Below are 15,675 nucleotides of genomic sequence, written 5' to 3'. Positions count from 1 at the left end.
TCTCTCTCTCTCTCTGGTGTCTGAGCATTACTGTGCAGGATGCTGAGCTCTGGCTGTGCTTCAAGGAGCTGACCAATCCTATTTAATAGAATGCACCTCCAACATTCTGAAGCCGAGAAACCTCGTGTGGTTGGTCACTTCTGCTTGTGACGAACCCGGAAGTACGTGATGTCAATTCAGGAGATGGATACAGAGAGCAGGAATGCCTCAGCCATGCAGTCAGCTTCAGAATGTTGGAGGTGCGTTTTATTATATAGGATATTTATAAAGAGATTCATGCAAGGCAATGTAACATCAGGCATAGCTTGACATGAACAACTTAATCGTATTAACAGTGTAACAAAAGTAAAATCACCAAATGCAATCAAGTAATAGCAATGTCATGGTACAGTATCAGAAATATACATACTAAAATACCACAGTAGAACATTCATTTAACAGAAATATGATATATATAAGCATAATACAAATGATATACCATAATAGGCAGCATGGAACAGCATTCATGTAATATGGATATGATACTCATCACGCCAGCATGATACAAATGAAATATCTTAAGTGGCACACATTAAAACATTCAAATAGCAATACAACGCTATAAAACATCTTAACAAGCAGCAAACTGCAGTTGAGATATTTTATTTTAGTTACATTTGTACCCCGCACTTTCCCACTCATGGCAGGCTCAATGCAGCTTACATATTGTATACAGGTACTTATTTGTACCTGGGCAATGGAGGGTTAAGTGACTTGCCCAGAGTCACAAGGAGCTGCAGTGGGAATTGAACTCAGTTCCTCAGGATCAAAGTCCACTGCACTAACCACTAGGCTACTCCTCCACTAGCAACATTCCATGTAGAAGCCTGCCCTTGCAGATCAGCAATGCAGCCGTGCAGGCTTCTGTTTCTGTGAGTCTGACGTCCTGCACGTACGTGCAGGACGTCAGACTCACAGAAACAGAAGCCTGCACGGCTGCAAGGGCAGGCTTCTACATGGAATGTTGCTAGTGGAATAGCAACATTAACATTCCATGTAGAATCTCCAATAGTAGCAACATTCCATGTTGTTGTTACATTTGTACCCCGCACTTTCCCACTCATAGCAGGCTCAATGCAGCTTACATATTATATATAGGTACTTATTTGTACCTGGGGCAATGGAGCATTAAGTGACTTGCCCAGAGCCACAAGGAGCTGTGCCTGAAGTGGGAATTGAACTCAGTTCCCCAGGACCAGAGTCCACCACCCTAACCACTAGGCCACTCTTCCACTATATTGACACAAGATGGGTAAGATAAAAGCACAGCGATAAACAAACTGATGGCTAAGTTGAAGATAAATCACAGGGAGTGGAGGAGTAGCCTAGTGGTTAGAGTACCAGCCTTGACAACCAGAGATGCCAGGTTGAAATCCCACTGCTGTCCCTTCTGATCTTGGGCAAGTCACCTAACCCTCCATTGCCTTATTTGCAAAGTTAGATTGTAAGCCCTCCAGGAACAGGGAAATACCCAGTGTACCTGAATGTAACTCACCTTGAGGTACAAGTGCAAAAGGTATGAGCAAAATATGAAAACAAACGGTGGAATAAGGCATGTGGAACTGGATTTAGTTACAAGATGCATGGCATGCTTGTCCAAAGATGGACTGAGGGTTAGATTCTATATATGGCACACAAAAAAAAACACTATTCTATAAGCTGCACTTAGGCACCCAGGAATCATAACTAACTTTAGGAACAGGCATTTGCACCAACTGAAATGTAGTGCAAACGTACACATCTACATTAAATGCATATCCCCATTATTCTATAACATCACACCCCGTTCTGCCCATCACCCTCCCATTTCCACACCCCTGATGGCTGTGCCTAGGGAATTGTTCTCCACGTTAGCTGGTGGGAACTGCTTCTAGGTCCTGATGGAGGTCTTTACTGGTTAGTTGTGACTGGGAAGGCTGCTTCTGTTGCGGGAGTTGCAGCAAACATTTACTATTTTGAATAGCTATTTGGTTGAATTTGCAGCCTATTCATTGCATTGAGAGAAATATTGTTTTTAGTTACAGTTAAGCCCTTGTATTTTATTACCATGTGTTACCTGCAGTAGATCTTGTCTTTGTCTATTACTGGTAGTCTAGGTGAGATTTAAGCCATTTTCTTTCCACTTTACATCTATGGTGCTTAAGGACTCGCAGTTCTGGGGAGAAAAAAGGGGAGCGTTTGTGCTTACAGCATAGGACTTTCTTTTGTGTGGGCCATTTTTTGCTAAGGTCATTGCAAAATGTGCATTTCAGATGTCAATCTGTTCTGACACCATAGCCATCTTTTCATTCACACAGAGGCAGGCAACGCCTCCAGGAAACTCTCAGCAATCAGATATCTCATATCTCAAATGTTCTATCAAACTCTTGTTTTTGGTTGTTGTTTATAGAAATTTTTATTAGAAAAATGATCTGTTCATGATAGGGGTGTTATCTTGACAACAGCAGCCTTGTAGAAACAGAGAAACATGATGGCAGATAAAGGTCAAATGGCCCATCCAGTCTGCCCATCCTCTGCAACCCTTAACTCTTCCTTTTCCTAAGCGAGCCCACATGCTTTTCCCATGTCTTTTTAATTTCTGACACAGTCCTCGACTCTATAACCTCTACTGGGAGACCATTCCATGCTTCCACAACCCTTTCTGTGAAATAATACTTTCTTAGATTACTCCTAAGCCTATTCCCTCTTAACTTCATCATATGACTCCTCATTCCAGGGCTTTCCTTCAGTTGAAAAAGGCTCACTTTCTGTACATTATTGCCCTTGAGATGTTTAAACATCTCTATCATATCTCCTCTCTCCCTCCTCTCTTCCAGCATATACACGTTGAGGTTCATAAGCCTGTCCCTATATTTTTTGTGTTCAAAGATGTTGACCCCTTTCCAGAACACCAAATCTATCATTTTGCTTTTTTCATGCATTGGAGATTTGATCACTGGCATGAATCCTAGAGCTGTCATTGTATTAAGGGAAGCAGCAGTGGTGGAGTCTGGAGATTCAATATGTAAGTTCAAGTCTCCTATGAACACTGATCTAAGGAAGATTAGAGTTACCTCTATCATTTGATCCAGACATTCTTACATAGATGACGTGTTGTTAGGTGCTTTAAAGATCACAAGCAGCCGTATAGGTTCCTTATTTCCTACATGAATCAAGTTGTATTCTGACTCAGACAGGTGAGGGATGGTGACTCTTTGATTGTCTCTTGCATAAGGACAGTTACCCCTCCACCCCATTTCACCAGTTTGGTTGAATCTGAATGTTGGTGAACCCTGTTAGGTATAGTTCAGTCAGTGGAACTCCTCTGCTTTTGTCCAGCCAGGTCCCAGTTATTCCCAGAATATCTAGGTAGTATTCACTGATGATATTAAGAATCATAGGAAATTTTTTATTGGCTGGTCTGGCATTCACTAGGTTGAAGTTTGCAAGTAGTGGTCTGATTAATGATGGGGGTAACAAGATGGTGTACACGTAGTGATACGTCTAGCCTCGTCTTTGGCTGTTTTCAAGTCCAAACTTCTCACTTGCCCTGTCCTTTATCCTCACCTCTTTATTCCCTTACCCTTATTGTTCTGTCTGTTTACCTGTCGTATCTAGATTGTAAGCTCTTTGAGCAGGGACTGTCTTTTTGTGTATGGTGTACAGCGCTGCGTATGCCTTGTAGCGCTATAGAAATGATAAGTAGTAGTAGTAGTGATGGGGGTATAGTTAGAGAACTATTTTGCTTATTTTGTCTCCTCTTGGAGGTTGGGGAAGGCAACAGTTAATGCTTCACAAGATTACTGGAATATATGAGGATCTTTGGTTTACTGGGCCAAAGACCATTTTCGTCCTTAAGGTAGATGTGGAATCCCAGGGCTCTCTCGCTCTATGGCATGTCAGAGGACAAGTTGTTTGTCCTCAGCAATTTACTGAGCTAAAATAGATTCCTGTTGTTAAAGTAGATAAGAAATTACAGAGCTTTCTAGCTATGCAGTACAACAGAAAGCCAGTTTGTCTTTGGCAATAACTAATAGTGAAATGTTAATTATGCAAAGAACACTTGCTCAGAGCTAGAATCTCTCTGAAATGCCTGCTTCCTGGAAGGGTGAGATTTCACAGAGGGATGGTGGTCAGTCAGTCCTGCAAAACTGTGTATTCATGATCGTGTATAAAGGCTTTTTAAAATACCTGTTTTTTTTCTTAACATTGGTTGTTGACCCCTGAGACAGGCGCAGGTGGCTGGAAGTTAACCGGACACCAGCCAATATTCAGGCCAGTGCTTGGTTATTTTGGTGCCTGTTTAGCTGGTTGGCAGACCAAATATTGCTGTTAACCTGCTCTGCCCAGTTTCCAAGTCAGAACACCCCTAACCTACCTGGTTAGGGAATGGCCAGTTAGAGGCGATATTCAGTGTGCACTATCTGGTTATGTGCCACTGAATATCAGTGCCCGGCCATCTCAGCGGGGTTTAACTAGACTGGAGCCTCTTACCCCAAGGACTGCGATGAAATGCACTGCCTTAACCAGTCCTGCTGTCCTCTAGGGTAGAGATGGTCGAGTTCAATGCATTTATCCCGCTGCCCTTTGAAGTGAACCCATGCCATCTGCTTCTGAAGCTGAAGAAACATTTGCATCCTGGCTCCTTGCACTCAGGAGAAGGTCCAGGTCATGCCTATTTGTCTTCGTGGCAGGCCTGCACTTTTACGCATGAATTTCTCAATTCTAATCCCTCTTGTGTCTTCCATTCTCACCGGTAACAGCTCCAGGGGCTGCATTTCCTCTTCATCTCACCAAGGGTACCTGCGTAACCTATTCACACACTAAATAAAATGCTGTGGAATTGGAACTTTAATTCTTAGCCAGTGTCAGAGGTGTGCGGTAATTAATTTGGAAATGTCAAGCATCGTAATTGACTTAGAATTGCTGCAAGGAAGTATTTAGCACAGAGAAAAAAATAAAAAATAAAATAGTAAAGTAACTGGCTCCATGTTTAAATATACAGAAGGTAACTGAGTTTATGAACAATGTCAGGGCCGTGCCAACGCGGTAAGCGAGGTAAGCGTGGCAGTGGGGCGCCGTCCTCTGGGGGGCGCCCAGCCGCGCCATGCTTGCCTCGCCCTCCCACTCCCATGTCCCAACTGCCCGCCCTCTTCTCCCCCCAACAAAATCTCTTTTAAATTTACCTCCATCCGGCTGGCAATGACGTCAGAAGAAGGCGGGACATTGAGCGAAGAGAAGACTAGTAGAGACGTCGGGAGCCGCCTCTTTCACTGACGCTGCGCCGTTCACTGCCTTGCCAGCCGGACGGAGGTAAATTTAAAAGAGATTTTGTTGGGGGGAGAAGAGGACAGGCAGTTGGGACATGGGAGCGGGAGGGCAGGGGAGACAGGACAGCAATCATCTTCACGGGGGGGGGGCGTGCTCCAACCGCTTTTCTGCGGGGGGGGCACCCGATCCCTTGCAGGGGGGCGTCACAGACCCTTGGCACGGCCCTGAACAATGTTGTACAGTATTCTGTGATATTTATTTGAAAATGAGCAAGTAGGAACTTATCATTCTTATAGGCCGTAGTGACATTTGCACTTAAGTGTGCTATGTTGCTAGAACTCTACTACTGAAAGTTCTGGAAAATAAGCAGGGCTTCTGTTCTTTGTTGTTTATAAATTAGGAGCAATATTCAGCCCATGACTCTCAGCAATTTTTTTTTTTAAATGCCAGCTGCCCCAGGCTTTTCTATACCCAGATATTCTGCTCCAGGCCATACCTGAATATCAGCTCTGAAGAGCTACACAGCATTGATGATATCCAGTAGCAGCATCTACAGGGTGAAGCAAAAAAAAAAAAAAAGGTAACCCCCCCCCCCCCCTAGAGTTTTTTTGCTGTTTTCTCAGCAATTGCTTGGAATTTCAACATGAAATTTTACAACTTTACTTGTTGTTACTATCTAAGGGGTCCTTTTACTAAGGTGCACTGAAAAATGGCCTGCATTAGTGTAGGCGCGTGTTTTGTACGCGCACAGATCCATTTTTCAGCGCGCCTGCGAAAAAATGCCTTTTTTAACATTTTTGCTGAAAATGGACGTGCGGCAAAATCAAAATTGGCGCATGTCCATTTTGGGTCTGAGCCGTTGACCTAGTGGTAAAGATTCATGTGGTAACCGGGTGGTAATGACCTACGCATGTCAAATGCCTCTTGGCGCACACAGCCAATACGCGTGTCCGAAAATAAAAATCTTTTTTCAGATGCACGTATCGGACGCGCATCGAAAATGAAATTACCGTAAGAGCCGCACGGTAGCCAGGCGGTAACTCCATTTTGGCACATGTTGGGCGCATGTAGATGCTTACACAGCGTAGTAAAAGGGCCCCTAAATTTATGTGCTGAGTGGAATGAGATTATCTTTAAACATGGAAAAGTTACAGACTTTTTAGTGTGACCACCCAGTGATTATCATGTGTTCAAAATGTTTGCACAGCAAAACCGTACCAGCTTACTGTACCACATTCAGCAGATTGCCAAAACCTGTTGTTTCTTTCTCTATAACATCAGCAAAATCCGTCCCTTCCTCTCTGAGCACTCTACCAGAACCCTCGTCCACACTCTTATCACCTCTCGCCTGGATTATTGCAACCTGCTTCTCACCGGCCTCCCACTTAGCCATCTCTCGCCTCTTCAATCAGTCCAAAACTCTGCTGTGCGACTCATTTTCCGCCAAAATCGCTATGCTCACATTAGCCCTCTCCTCAAGTCACTTCATTGGCTCCCTATCCGTTTTCACATTTAATTCAAACTTATCTTACTGACCTATAGGTGCATTCACTCTACCGTTCCCCAGTACCTCTCCACTCTTGTCTCTCCCTTTGCCCCCCCTCGGGTACGCTGTTCTGTGGCTAAATCTCTCTTGTCTGCCCCCTTCTCCTCTACTGCTAATTCTAGACTCCGTTCCTTTTATCTCACTGCACCTCACGCCTGGAATAGACTTCCTGAGCCTGTACGTCTTGCCCCGTCTTTGGCCGTTTTCAAACCCAGGCTAAAAGCCCACCTCTTTAACGCTGCATTTGACTCCTAACCACTACTCACTTGCCCTGTACCCCTTTTATCCCCACCTCTTTAATTCCCTTATCTCTTAGTTGTTCTGTCTGTCTGTCCTGTTTAGATTGTGAGCTCTTTGAGCAGGGACTGTCTTTTCATGTATGGTGTACAGCAATGCGTATGCCTTGTAGCGCTATAGAAGTGATAAGTAGTAGTAGTAGTAATTTAGAAGCCTGCCCTTGCAGATCAGCAACGCGGCTGCGCAGGCTTCTGTTTCTGTGACTCTGACGTCCTGCACGTACGTGCAGGACGTCAGACTCACAGAAACAGAAGCCTGCACGGCCGCATTGCTGATCTGCAAGGGCAGGCTTCTAAATGGAATGTTGCTAGTGGAGGAGTAGCCTAGTGGTTAGTGCAGTGGAACATGGAATGTTGCTACTATTTGAGATTCTGGAATGTTGCTATTACTTGAGAATCTATATGGAATGTTGCTACTATTGGAGATTCTGTTGCTACTATTTGAGATTCTACATGGAATGTTGCTACTATTGGAGATTCTGTTGCTACTATTTGAGATTCTACATGGAATGTTGCTATTCCACTAGCAACATTCCATTTTTAGATTGTGAGCTCTTTGAGCAGGGACTGTCTTTTCATGTATGGTGTACAGCGCTGCGTATGCCTTGTTAGCGCTATAGAAGTGATAAGTAGTAGTAGTACTGTTATTGATGCCCAGTGATGTAGACTTTTGTTTAGGGAGCAATGCTGGAGGCCTTTTACAACCTCCACCCAAAGCCTCAAACAATCACTGAGCTGAAGGAAGCACTGCAGATGATTTAGAACAAGCCTGCCACAGGGACTGATCAACAAGGCTGAGTTAAAGCTGGGGGTGGACACTTTGAGCATTCACAGTGACTATGAAATTCTGACACATTCTTAATTGTATTGTTTGAATGACGTTATTGTATTGTGTTTTATCTTGAACATTTTTAATGCACAAAAATCACTAGGTAGTAATACTAAAATGTCAGTAACATCAACATAGTTTAAGATAATTAAATGTTGTTTAACAGTAATATCTTAGTATGATGACTAAATAAGCACATAAAATTTCTCATTGAAATTCAAAGCAGTTGCTGAGAAAATGGCTAAGAACTCTAGGGGGTTACTTTTTTTTTTTTTGTCTCGCCATGTAGATAGCTAGCCAGTTAACTTTGGCAATACTTTCTTTCTGTTCTTAATTAACCAGATAGCCATCTGGGTACCTCAGCTGTATCTTGGTGTTACCCAGATAACGCCCTGCTATGCCCACACAACATTTCTGGATGACCCTGGCACTGCCTTAATAGTTCCAAAGTACTCTACTGAGATGGTGAGATGGTGCAGCGAAGGGCGACTAAAATGATAGCGGGGATGGGACGACTTCCCTATGAAGAAAGACTAAAGAGGCTAGGGCTTTTCAGCTTGGAGAAGAGATGGCTGAGGGGAGACACGATAGAGGTATATAAAATAATGAGTGGAGTGGAACAGGTGGATGTGAAGTGTCTGTTCACGCTTTCCAAAAATACTAGGACTAAGGGTCATGCGATGAAACTACAGTGTAGTAAATTTAAAACAAATCGGAGAAAATTTTTCTTCACCCAACGTGTAATTAAACTCTGGAATTCGTTGCCGGAGAACGTGGTGAAGGCGGTTAGCTTGGCAGAGTTTAAAAAGGGGTTAGACGGTTTCCTAAAGGACAAGTCGATAAACCACTACTAAATGGACTGGGGAAAAATCCACAATTCCAGGAATAAAATGCTTAGAATGTTTGTGTTTGGGAAGCTCGCCAAGTGCCCTTGGCCTGGATTGGCCGCTGTCCACCTACCCTACTACCCTCCTTCCTGTACACATTAATTGATTTGATTTGCTTACTTTATTTTTTGTCTATTAGATTGTAAGCTCTTTGAGCAGGGACTGTCTTCTATGTTTGTGCAGCACTGCGTACGCCTTGTAGCGCTATAAAAATGCTAAATAGTAGTAGTAGTACTAGTAGTCATGGATAGGATGCTGGGCTCGATGGACCCTTGGTCTTTTCCCAGTGTGGCATTACTTATGTACTTATGTCCTAAGGATGGGCAGTCAGAAAATGTTCGGTTTATGTTGTTTCCAGAAACATTTATTTTGATTGTTTTCATTTGGTCATTTGTCTGTTACGAGAGCAAAGTCATTTACCTCCTGATTCTATAAAATTGGGCACCCAACTTTATGCTTAGCATGCAAAGTTGGGCACCGGATTTATAAAATAATGTCAGTTGTGTGCACTACTTAATTTAATAATTAGCTTTTATATGGACTTAACAGCTAAATATTGGCTTAAATTGGTGTTATGGTAATTGGTGTCAACTGGAGGTTGTGCATGCAACTGCCCTCAGTTGCTGTTCTAGAAGTTGCACGTTCAATTTCTGCCATGCGCATCTTCTTGAGGGCATGGCCATGGGCGAGGCATGGGTGGATCAGGGGCGTTCTGGAATTCTATGTGCAGTGTTATAGCATACTGTGGATGGGCACCAGGAATTACACCTGGTTTCAGCAGGCATAAGTCCTGGCTCCCAAATTTGGATGCGGGAATCAGTGGTATGTGCTATTCTATAAAGAGTAGTCAACCTACAGAGTGGCTTAGTGGTTAGAGCACCGGTCTTGCAATCCAGAGGTGGCTGGTTCAAATCCTGCTGCTGCTATTTTTGTGATCTTGGGCAAATCACTTAACCCTCCATTGCCTCAGGTACAAACTTAGATCGTGAGTCCTCCTGGGACAGAGAAATATCCAGTGTGAGCAAAATCCAAATAAACCCGGAGTGCTTTTTAAAGAATAACATTGTGCACTGATTTTTCTGGTGCCCAAATTTTGGTGCTGAGGGCCCTGTTTATTAAGATGTGCTAGCATTTCTAATGCATGCTAAAAATTCATGCATGCTGATGCTAAAGACATCCATAGGAATATGTGGGTGTTTCTAGCATTAGCATGCGCTAAAAATGCTAACTCGCCTATAGCACGGCTAGTATTCTATAAATAAAGGTACGTGTATAGTATCTTTTATAGAATATGTGCCTGTCAGGCTCCCTCTGAGCACCTATATATAGACACATAAAACTACCCCCATCGTGATGGTCGTTATACAGATAAAAGCTTTTTAATATTTGGCTTTTAGGTGCTCATTTTCTACATAACTAGGGGTTCTCTGAGGGTACAGATATCAGTATTTTCATGCCACAGATAAATATTGTTGGGTACCTTTTCTTTGAACTCTGCATAAACCTGTTAGTATGTGCTCATCTGAATGTGCTAGCTGGATAGCACAGGAACGTCCACTGCCCGCTGATGACATGCGCCTCTACAAAAATATTATTAAAAGTTACCCCCCCTTTTTTTTTCAAAGCTGCGCAAGCACTGCCATGCAGCAGTGCTGACACAGCCCATTCAAAATGAATGAGCTGTGTTCGCATTACCACACAGCAGCCAATAGTGCGACTTTGTAACAGGGGTGTTAGTATGTGCTTAGCCCACAAAAACAGGTGCTAATGCCACATAAGGGCTTAACTCCCTTTAGTAAAAGGGCCCTTAAATGAATGTTTGTATTATTTATACATCATCAGTGCAGAAAGGCAAACAAAACATAGTGAAATATACAAGACAAGCAATGGAAGGGGGGAGAGAGTACTCTTTACAGGGTCTCCAGTCCATTTGACATTTCTTCTCTCTAAACGTCCACCATCCATCTTCCCTGTGCACCCTTATCCATCCCGTCACTGCTGCTGGCTGAATATTGACCCATTTGGTTTTCCCCTTTTTCTCTCCTGTCTATTTATAGATCCCCAAATTTGGAATTAAACTCTGGAATTCGTTGTCAGAGAATGTGGTAAAGGCAGTTAGCTTAGCGGAGTTTAAAAAAGGTTTGGACTGCTTCCTAAAGGAAAAGTCCATAGACCGTTATTAAATGGACTTGGGGAAAATCCACTATTTCTGGGATAAGCAGTATAAAATGTTTTGTACATTTTTGGGATCTTGTCTGGTATTTGTGACCTGGATTGGCCACTGTTGGAAACAGGATGCTGAGCTCAATGGGCCTTTGGTCTTTCCCAGTATGGCAATACTTATGTAATTCTGAGCACCAGATTATATATACTAATGAAAAAAAATGGAATGAAATGATATGGAAATAGAAAAAGAGGTTACAAAACAAACCCATGGATTTTATATATGGCGCCCATATTTAAGTGCCCAAATCTGTGCGTGCTCCTGAAACGTGCAAAAAAATTAATTGCCTAATAAGTTCTTAATCATCAATTATTTATTTATTATGATATTTTTACCTCACATTAGCCCGAGTAACTCAGCTTCAATGTGGCTTACATAGCAAACAACTAAATGAAAGATACATTGTAAGAATTTATAAACATATAGTGAAAAGTTCAACATATAATACTATAACATTGGCTTACTAAATCAGAGTTAACATATGTGGTTAATTAACCCAGATGCAAGTTTTCATAAGAGTAGATGGATAAAGAAGAAGATTAAACCATAATGACGTCAATAAATAAGCGAAGGTAAAAGGATACAGGTACAATTGATTAGGGCTAGAAAGGATTAGGGAGGAAAAAGAAGTGGAATTAATTGCATAAATGAATTCTATTCAAATAGAATTCTTTGTTATCTGAAAGGCTGAATTGAAAAAAAATGAGTTTTCAGTAGGTTTCTAAAAGACTGGTGTATTTAATTGATCTTGGTAAAAATTCCAAATTTGATTACTTTGATTGATAAATTGTCATTATGAATTGTTTTATAAATTACATTCTTGCAATTAGGGAAATGCAGAATGATATATTCTCTGGATACAGCATTACATGGGGGTAATTTGTTGAGATTGTTCATATATGATGGAGCAGAACCATATAGAATTTGGTGAAACAAAACACAGAACTTGAAAGATATTCTTTTATTGGTAACCAGTGTTATATAGAAGAGAAGTTTCTTTGGTGAAGCGAGGTGATCTACATACGGGGCGGGCAGAGGTATTTTGAGCAGTTTGTAATTTTTTTGAGAAAAATGCCTTTAAGTCCTGCATAAGTAGAGTTACAGGAGTCAAATTTAGTTAGTCCTGGGGACTGAACCAAAGTACGAAAGACTAATTTAGTGAAAAAAGGCCTCAAGCTCTTTAGTTTCCAAAGTGAATTAAAGACACTTGAGACCACCTTAGAAACTTGCCTTTCAAGGGCAAGGAATTGATCAATCTCAATTTCATTGAGAAATCAAGGGGATAAGTGATAGTCTGTATTGTAAAATTTTAAAGATTTATAGGGTGGTAAGGGTTATCTACTATTAAAAACTTAGTTTTTTCAGTATTGAGTTTTAATTTAAAATTAGATGCCCAAGATTCCATTAATTTGAAGCCTAATTTGATCGTGTTCGTTATTTCATAAAATTCTTTAGTGTATGGGAAATAAATGGTGATATCATTGGCATATATCAATGACAAAAGACCATTTATTTCTAGTAGATTCCCTAGGGGGATCATCATGATATTGAAAGGGAGAGGGAGCAGAGAACCTTGAGGTACCCCACAATCAGGAGACCATTTTTAAGAAATTACACCTGATTGACTTGATATGACCTAGATCTTAGAAAGCCAGAAAAACAATTCAGGACAGCTCCACAGATCCCATAATAGTTGAGGATATTTAGAAGAATATTATTATGGTCAACAGTGTCAAAAAGGCACTAGACATATCAAACTGAAGCATTAATATTTTGTTGCCAATACTTAGTTCTAATCTAAAGTTGACTAAGAGGGTAGTAAGAACGTTTCAGTAGGGACTGAAAACAGATTCTGAGCTGTGCAAGATGGAATGGAGGAGGAGGTATTCCATTGCATGACAAGTCCTTCCATAATTTTTACCAGTAAAGGAATTGAAGCCACTGGCCTATAATTGGAGACTGACTATTTCGGGTATCCATAGGTATGGGAGTCGAATAATATTGCCATTATGAAAGGGGAATAGACCCTGAGATAGCATCTGAGTAATATTTGAGTGTAAATAATGGATGAATAGATTAGGAGCTGATTTGAGTAAGTAACTGGGCCAAGAGTCAAGTAGACATTATGATTTTGCATATTTGTGTAGGGTATGATTGACCTGATCAATAGTAATTAAGTGAAAAGCAGACCAAAATATATCTGCTTGAGAACAAGATGGTAATTGATCTTGTAAATTGAGGAAGTAGTCAACTGATGTAAAAGAGTTGTTTAGTTCTTGTCTGATTTTAGTTATTTTCTGTTCAAAATATGTTGCCAAGTGGTCGGCAGTTGGAGTGGGTTCATTTCTAGTTGTTACAGGCTGAGTGTTCAATAAACTAATTACTAAGGAGTAAAGTTTCCTAGGATTGACTTTTATATCACCTATGAGCTTGGAGTAATAATAGGATTTTGCTTTAGTAATCATGTTTTGTATATTTTTAGGAGCTTTTTCCAATTAATCCATTGTTCAGTGGATTTATTTTTGGCCAAATCCTTTCTTGTTTCCTACATTTACGTTTCATTTGGAGAAGATCTTCTTTAAACCATGGGGATAATTTTTTTAGGATAAGATTTGTTTGTTATAGATGCAAGTCAGCGAAAGGCGGCCATAACAACCACCCACTACTGAGGTGTCACCTTTCTACGACGTATTGTCATTGACGTATTGGTGTTATCAACCAATAACTGATGTTAATTGGCACCCACTAAGATTTGCACGTGCATTTGGCTACATGTTATTCTGTAAGGCAGTGTACTTAGCTCCCGTAGTGTGGATCTCAAAAGAGGGTGTGACCATGGGCATGTCAGAAGCATTCCAAAAAGTTGAACACACACTTATAAAATACTGTCCCCAAATGCAACCAGCTAGGGCACCAGTATTTGCACCTGGTTTCATTCTGATGCTTAAAACTTGGGCATGAGAATCGGCACTAGGTGTGATTCTATAAAGGATGCACATCTTTTATAGAGTCATGCTTAGTGCCAATCTTTTCCAGCACAATTTATAGAATCCAACCCAAAGTGATTTTTTTTTTGCCTGCATGCCTCAACTTACAAACATTGTCATTCAATTGTGTAGAAATAAAGATTCTGGACAGAGAAACATAGAAACAAAGAAAAATAGAAACATGACGGCAGATAAAGTCTAGTCTGCCCATCCTCTGTAACCCCTAACTCTTCCTTTTCCTAAGCGATCCCACATGCTTATCCCATGTCTATTTAAATTCTGACACAGTCCTCGACTCCACAACCTCCACCGGGAAGCCATTCCATTCCTCCACCATCCTTTCTGTGAAATAATACTTCCTTAGGTTACTCCTAAGCCTATTCCCTCTTTACTTCATCGTATGCCCCCTCATTCCAGAGCTCTCCTTCATTTGAAAAAGGCTCTCTTCCTGTACATAAATGCCCTAGAGATATTTAAACGTCTCTATCATGTCTCCTCTCTCCCTTCTCTCTTCCAGCGTATACATGTTGAGGTTCATAAGCCTGTCCCTATATTTTTTGTGTTCAAGACCGCTCACTAATTTTGTAGCCGCCCTCTGGACTGACTCCATCCTGTTTATATCTTTCCGTAGGTGCGGTCTCCAGAATTGCACACAGTACTCTAAATGGAGCCTCACCAGAGACTTATACAACAGCACTATCACCTCCTTTTTCCTGCTGGTCATCCCTCTTTTTAGTAGGGCCTCTTGCTCATGCCTAGAAATGATGTAAATATTGTGAGGGGATGACAAGATTTCATTGTACCTCACCAACAAAACATTCCACTAGGAATATGTGATTCTTAGCAGGCATTAGACTCGCTAGCGTACCTTTTAATATTTAGTGCATTCTACGTGAGTTAAGTTAATTAGAATGACTTAAAGTTTTAATATGGTTTAAAATGATTCTTTATTAAAATTAATGTTGAAATAAGTTGAAAAAAAAACAGTTGAAAATTGGGAAAAGAGCCCAAATAAACTGAAATTAAACCAAAAATGTTTGCCTTCTGCACTTGCTTTCATTCCTCAACTGTCTATAAAATCCGAACACCCAACGGGACAATTCTATAACTGAGCGTCCACGTTTAGGTGCCCCAGTGAAATGCAGTGAGAGTCTATTCTACAATGTATTTAGGGGGTCTTTTACCAAGCTGCGGTAGCATTTTTAGCTCACGGTAGAAATCAGCTGGCGGTAAATGCTGAGACACCCATTATATTCCTAGGGGGTCTTTTACCAAGCTGTGGTAGCGTTTTTAGTTTGCGGTAGAAATCAGCTGGAATATATTCCTGATTTTTACCGCAAACTAAAAACGCTACCACGGCTTGGTAAAAGACCCCCTTGGGTGCCTAATACTAATATTGCAGTACCTAATATTTAGGTCCCTGCAGTTACACCAGCCATAGACCTGGCAGAATTGTGGACCCCTAAATGCAACAAGATCCTATATAACTTACTGAATTTTGCAAATTGTGTACATAAGTGCCAGCCTCATCCATGCCCCTGGCATGCTCTGCCCATGTGAATGCCCCCTTTCATTTAGATGCTATACAACTTGCATACCCTTATTATTATTATTTCT

This window comes from Microcaecilia unicolor, chromosome 13 (assembly GCF_901765095.1).
Source record: "Microcaecilia unicolor chromosome 13, aMicUni1.1, whole genome shotgun sequence".
In the NCBI taxonomy this organism is placed as follows: domain Eukaryota; kingdom Metazoa; phylum Chordata; class Amphibia; order Gymnophiona; family Siphonopidae; genus Microcaecilia; species Microcaecilia unicolor.
Note: the sequence above shows the minus strand (reverse complement) of the source record.